Source organism: Meleagris gallopavo, chromosome 19, assembly GCF_000146605.3.
Source record: "Meleagris gallopavo isolate NT-WF06-2002-E0010 breed Aviagen turkey brand Nicholas breeding stock chromosome 19, Turkey_5.1, whole genome shotgun sequence".
Lineage (NCBI taxonomy): Eukaryota > Metazoa > Chordata > Aves > Galliformes > Phasianidae > Meleagris > Meleagris gallopavo.
Window position 1 is genome coordinate 7,253,270 of NC_015029.2, and position 6,642 is coordinate 7,259,911.

The window sequence follows — 6,642 nt, forward strand, 5'->3', positions numbered from 1 at the left end:
GTATTCAAATATCAGCTCTCAGCACCTGGGCATTCTTGCATGAGATAAACCCAGCAGCCCAACCAATGAAGCCAAGTAGAAGCTCATGGGCAATAGGATTTCTTTGCCTCTATGTAGTTCTAACAATGCATTTGTGTGTCATAGGCAGAGGTCAGCTGTAGACTCTTAAAGAGGAGACTTCTAACACTTTTGAATTTTTAGTTTTGGATTAACACACTGCTTTGTAATCACATCCTTTTAATTGGGTGCCTCTGGTGTGCTCTATGATAGGTGCTCTTGGAGAACTGAGTGAACAAGAAGAAGCTAGCAAATTCACTGAGGAGCTCTTCTGTGAGCTTCGTGATTTCCAGTGGCACATAAAAAAAATAAGAAATAAAATCATTTAGCTTAGAAAAGCAGCAAGTGTTGGAGCTGCTTAGCCAAGCAGCAAACATCCTACAGGTCACTTACAGCTAATCAGAGGCAGGCAAAATTGTTGCAATGAGAAGTGAAGTGATTTGGAAATTGGAATGCATTTGCATCTGTGTGCAACTCAGAAAATTGTTTTTGTTGTTTTTCTTTGGGAAGTGGGCCCCTCTGCCCTAGTTACGAAAAGCCTGTAAAAATAAGGCATTTGGAGTAAAAGCTGCTTTCCTTCAATGATGCAGCATGCAGTGATGAATACAAGGGTGGGCATGGCCATGTAGTTATTAGTCTTGTAACCACTAACAGGGAAAGAAATGTGGTCTCTGCATTTTGGAGATCCCAGCTTGCAGTAACTGCTTTTGACATGACCACAGCAATTGGCCATTTATTCCAGGGGGATGGACTCCTGCAAGGCTCCCTCAGTGCCACTGGGATGCAGTCTTATGGACAAGTTAGCATCCATGTCTGGGTTTTCCTATGTTATGTCCATTCTGTTATGGTTTCCTCCCAATATCTTTGAATGTCTAAAGAAATGGCCTTTGTTTTGAGGGAAAATGTAGTATTTGAGAGGTAAGAAACGCAAAGAAAACAGGAGATGGACACTATGACATGATGTCAGTGATGGGACCTGCCAGTCCAAACTTGGCTGGCATGCAGAAGCAGTGTCCCAAACAACCTCCTCAATGTGCAGGCAGCAGCCGCTGATCCTCACGGAACAAATGTGTCCCCTTCCAACCTGAGAGACAACACAGGCTTCTTTGATTCCTCCTAATTGCATTTCAGTGTTTGTGGTCCAATTGTACTGTTTCTGCAGAAGTTCAGCAATTTTGGTTGCTGGCTTCCTCTCCGTGCTGACCTACAAATACCAGTTTTCAGGGAAAGATTTATGAGCAGCATGAAATTACCATCTTGTAAAAGCACAAATCATGGCTATAAATAGGGGTCTGGAATATGTGCAGAAACCCTGAGGGAATGGAGACTCTTGCTTTGTCTGTGCAGGACGGCCCTGCTAACCAGGTTAAGGAGCCCGGTGCTCTGACTCTTGTAAGCTGGCGCAGTGCCTACCAAGCTTCTACTAATCCCTATCCCTGCAAGGATGGAAATAACATCTGGCCAGCTGACATTGGTCAGGCTTTACAGCTCTGAAAACTGAACCTTCTCAAGCCTCGTATGCATTTATCTTCCTTTCCAGAACATTAGTAGGCAAAGTTTGTTTTCAGTGAGTTATTTAGCAGAAAGAGGGATTAGACTGAGGGCTAGCATTGATTAACCCCTGCACGTTGAGTTGTTTAACAGCATAATGGATTAGTCATGTTTGCTGGTGACCTTTTGTCAATCGAATCCCTCATCTGAAGTCTCTTCTGTCTTTCTAAATACACATATGCTTAGAAGTGGAATCTGTACTAAAATATCCCTAAAATGAATAGCTAGCTTATAACAGCACAGGCCTAGGGTGAATAGTCCTGGAATCTCTGATCTTGCTTTGACATTGTGTGAGTTAAGCCATGGGTACCCTGCTTCTGCAGCAGGCTGTTTCACACTGCCCATAGAGTGGATCAAAGCGTAGGCAGGACCCTGCAAATAAGCCACGTATGGGGCACGAGTTATCTGATTAGAAATGCACTGCTGGAAAAGGACTGGATTTTCTCTTGGGATTTGGAAATTAAAAACTGTAATGCTTGGTGGTTAAGAAGTCAGCTTCATTTAAAGGAAAGTGGAGCTTCGTTGCCTTCAGAGCTATGTAGATTTAAGTTGGCTGGGCATCTTAGGTAGATGGTATGTATTTCTACCCCTGAAGCCAGGGACAGGGGGAGAAAAGCTGCTCCCTAAGGCCAGGTATGACCCCAACGTGACATCTCCAACAGCAATAAGGTGATGATGACAGTTCAAGGTCTCTTCATGCTGCCAAAAGGGTATAAAGGGCCCTTACATAAATCAGCCTTGGACCCAACAGAATGTCTGGGCTGAGGATTTCTCCTCAGATCTTCCATTCTCTCAGCAGTGCCATGACAGAGCTGTTATACTTGACTTTTCAAGCAAAATAAGGAGTTTTCTGCCCTTGTTTTGCTGTACTATAAGTCAGGTCAAGAAGCTTGCTGGGTTTGCTAAAACAGATACTTTAGTTCAAACGAGACAGAATTCAGCAAAGCCCCCTGGCCTCTATGAAACTCAATCCCCTCTGGCCTCCTGATTTATGAACACAAAGCCACAGGGAAGTCTTGCCAGAAGAAAAAAAGGCTGTATGAGAGGTAAATAAAAGGGCAGGTAGGTGTTAGGAACCCATTGGTGTGGGAGCCACACAGCCAGGAGGTGTCATGAGCTGCCAAGTGCTCTGCTCTCTTGGAGGGAGATCTCCCAGGGGTGTGGGAGTGGGACTGCAAGTGTGAGCCAGTGGTAGGCATGCATGTAGCTAAGCAGCTCTGCCTGTATGCTGCCTGTCCCCAGCACAAGTGGTTTTGCTTAGCGAAAATAGTTTCTATGCCTGAGGAAAACCAATTAGGATGATGCTCTGTTGTTCTTTATTTTCTAGATTGGATCTTCAAAGAGATGCCAAGAGCTGGTGGATTATTCTGCATGGCTGATGGAAAATTTGTGGCCAAAATTTCTCGGATTTGTATGGAGAGGTGTCTGAGGAGGAAGGCCAGCCAACCTGGAACTTCAGGTAGCTGCAAAAACCACCAGCACTGGAGCATATCATCCTCCTACCAGACACTGTGCTTCTGCTGTAGGACTATTGTGAACACATGGGTGATGCAACCTGGAAATCCAACAGCACTGAAGTTGTGTGGTTTGCCCCAGAGTTACCCAAACTGGAAATCTCATCAGCAGGAAGAGGGACTGCAGTCACTCTGGGGACCTGTGGCAAGGTGCTGGTGTGTCTGAGAAGGTGACTTATTGGAAACACTGAATGGACAGAAGTAGAAATTAGTCATGTCAGAGACCACTCGGCAGCTGGATAGGATTCCTTGCATGATTCATCCACAAAAATGACTGCTTTTACTGACGTTATATTTCCCCTCTTTATTTAGAATGCAGCTTAGACTGCCGTGGCTGTGGTCCGTTGTCTGGATTGCTTTTTGATGGCTGGGTGGTACGCATAGCATCCTTGTATTCTCATAATTTCTAAACCACTACTTGCACCAGGGGAAAAAAAGACAACCAAATGAAGGGCTTTGTCACTTCAGAAGACCTCAGTGGAATGAACCTGTAATCTTAGGAAATCAAAGGGGAATCTGGGGAATGTGTCATTTTTAGTGTCTTTAAGGGAGCAAAAATTACGAGTGAAAATAGCTGCCTATAAATTGTGTTTATAGGGTTAATTGACAGGAATATTAGAGAAGGGAAAGTCTGGATGAAAGCCTCTGGGTCTGAGCTCTTTTTCAGGGAGAGGTCTAAAGAAAGGACCGTCACCCGATGCAACCAAGACATACTGGGATGCATGGATCAGCTCCTGTTCCTCAGCAGAGGAATTCATAAGTGATGCAGCTCTGTGGCAGTGCTGTGACCACCCGTTCTTGTGAAATCCACTCACATTTTTGCAGGATTACCGAGCTGCAGAAACCAGCAGTGGAAAAGGTCTCCGTGTTCTCTCTAAGCCCACTGATGGTGGAGTGGGACCGTTCCCAACCATGCGGAGTTCTGTGCAGACCCATCTGATCTGATTCATGCTGTCGGATGTCTCACAGCTTCCTTTGGGAACTCTAATTGACCTTCTGTAACTAAGGAGGCCTTAATATACAGATTTTCTTTTTACCATAGACTGAATTTTATGCCACTTAATTTCCATTCTCATTCAAGCCATAAACTCCACCTGCTAGGTGCTGCACCCTCCCATAGACACAAGCAGCACACTCAGGTAGCATGGGCTGCAAGAATTATGTCAGCTTTTGCCACTGTAGAGCTCAGGAACTGCTGTGATGAAAAGGAACCACCAGCTTTACTCGTGGCTGCAGAGTGGATACCCATAAACGTGGATGTCATATTTGCAAAAGTAATTCCACATCCTATGGGTTAAGACTTACAACTTCCAGTTTCTTATTCAGCTTATATCCCAAGATTTCCAGCATTTTGTTTCAGGTTTGAGACGTCCCTGGGAAGAATTCCAGCTCATCTCTGATGAAGCAAGAGGGCATCTTGAAGAATGTAATTAGCTAATTGTGCTAGGGGAAAATGAAATGCAGACCTTTTTCTTGGTACAACACAAAGATTGTTTATACCTAGAAGCCACCAAAGCTGATCTTTAGCAATAACAAATAACTGTGCATGGAATATTTGGCAAAACCAGAATGATGATCAAAGAGGCTGGTAACAAGAATGACTGGTGGATGTGATCACATCTGTCCAGATCATTATTTTGGGGAATGTAAGGTAACGGGGAGGTGGGATGCCTCATTTCTGGAAAATGAGCTACCCCAGCAGAGCTGCTCATCAGCATTCCTGGAATAGCAGTGAGAAACATGACAACTTCTGGGGAAAAATAAGTCCCAGTGACCGCTGTTAATGTGCAAAAAGAGGCGATGCATGGATTGCAAGCTGTCATCTGCTCGTTTGTGTCCTGTCCATCCCCTTTCATCCCTGGGGAGAATGCTGAAAGCAATTCTGGTGGAGGCACTTGGAAATAAACACCAGTGGTCTAGATGGAAATACTCCTAGTGGCGCACAAGGCTGACCCTGGAGGCCACTGGGAATTGAGGACCTGCACACAAGCCTTGTGGCTAGGGCTCACCTCTAATCTTCAGCCATGATTATGATGGACAAACTAGAGCTCAAAGCTGACTTTCGTAGCCTGTACTCAGCAAAGCCTGTGTTAGGGTCACCAGAGTTTGAGGAACAAAGGAATACCTCCATTTTTTTGGCCCTTGTGAAGATCATAGGGTAAGTTCCAGGTCCTCATGCCTTAACATAAAGCCTTCTGCAGCACCAAGGGTCATCTGTATGAAGTTTAGACAGATGATAGAGGATTTAGCCTGGGCCATCGGCCATAGATCACAGGGCATGGAGAAATGAGACATGGGATAAGGAGAGGGAAGAGCAGCTCTCCTGTCCCTCTCTCAGGCTGACGTTGGATGCAGAGAGGAGCCTGATGTGGGGTGAACTGAGTTCATCCTCTGCAGGCACTGTGGTGTGATTTCTGTCCCTGTGCTTAATATCAATGCTGTTCAAACACAAGGCTTGGAGTTGCTCACACTGAACTGAAGGGAAGGCAGCAATGCTGGAAAAAGAGGAGGAGTGGAAAGTCTGTTCACTTCATAATGCTATTTCCTCTCTTAAACAAGCCTCTTTGACTATGAAACACTTAAATGCACAAAAAACAAGCCCCACCTCGTGCTGGCTGCTCGCTGTCCTGATGGGGTTTGTCCTGGTGCCACCTCATGGCAAAAATCAGATCTGAATTTCCAACAGAATGGCTGAAGTACGGGCTGCCCAGCTCCCAGCCTTGCAAAGCCAAAGCAGGCGTTTAATGCTGGAGTGGTGCTATTTTTATTCTTGTTTTGCAGCTTGGCTTTCTGGGAGGGAAAAATCTTAACTAGGAGAAGTATTTCTAACCCTATGTTTCACATCTGGGGGGGTATCTGTCACAGAAATTGATCTGAGAGGTTGCAGGGCAGCATTGTGATTCAGAAAAAAGCACTTCAAGCAGGTTGAGTTGGGGATGGATGCAACAGCCTTACATCTTCACAAAGAGTAAAAGTGCTTTATCTGATTGGAGAGGAAGGAGGGAAATTCTTTTTACAGACTGTGTGCTGCCCTTGAATAGCATTTGAAATAATTCCTGATAGTGTTTGTCTTTCCTGGTTATTCATGCAACAGCTCAAGCAGTTCTAATAGTTTCATTTTCAGCCCGTTCTTGGCAGGCGTTCATAGGATTTAACTTATTATCAGTACAACCTGGAGTATTTCTGATTATCCCAATATTTACTTTTGAACGATAGAATGCTTTGGAGTGCTTTGGCAGAATGCTCATGTCTGGCTGGTTTCATGGCACATGGATGATTTTCCATTTATTTTACCCACATATCCTGGGTCTTGTGGAAAGCTTGCCAACATCTCCCTCTCTCAGTTAGCTGAGCTCAAGATGTGTTTAGCTGTGAAAATATGGTTATAAAGAGCTGCCATTCCCTGGAGATATTCGGCCATCCACAACTGCTCCAGTTGCTGTTGGCTACTGGGATGTTACCCTGACTGACTGCTGGAGGGTCTGAGTCGGTGCGAACAAACCCATCTGGTGTGAAGCTG

The 6,642-nt window shown here is 45.0% G+C and overlaps 1 long non-coding RNA gene across 1 annotated transcript in view; it reads left to right on the forward strand.

Moving 5' to 3' along the window:
• The window catches only part of LOC109370491, a 12,795-nt gene extending 6,850 nt beyond the window's left edge, over nucleotides 1–5,945 (forward strand). Inside the window, exon 2 of the long non-coding RNA XR_004161673.1 lies at nucleotides 2,936–5,945. This is a non-coding gene — a long non-coding RNA (uncharacterized LOC109370491). The remainder of the gene's footprint in view (nucleotides 1–2,935) is intronic.
• The last annotated feature ends 697 nt before the right edge of the window (nucleotides 5,946–6,642 follow it).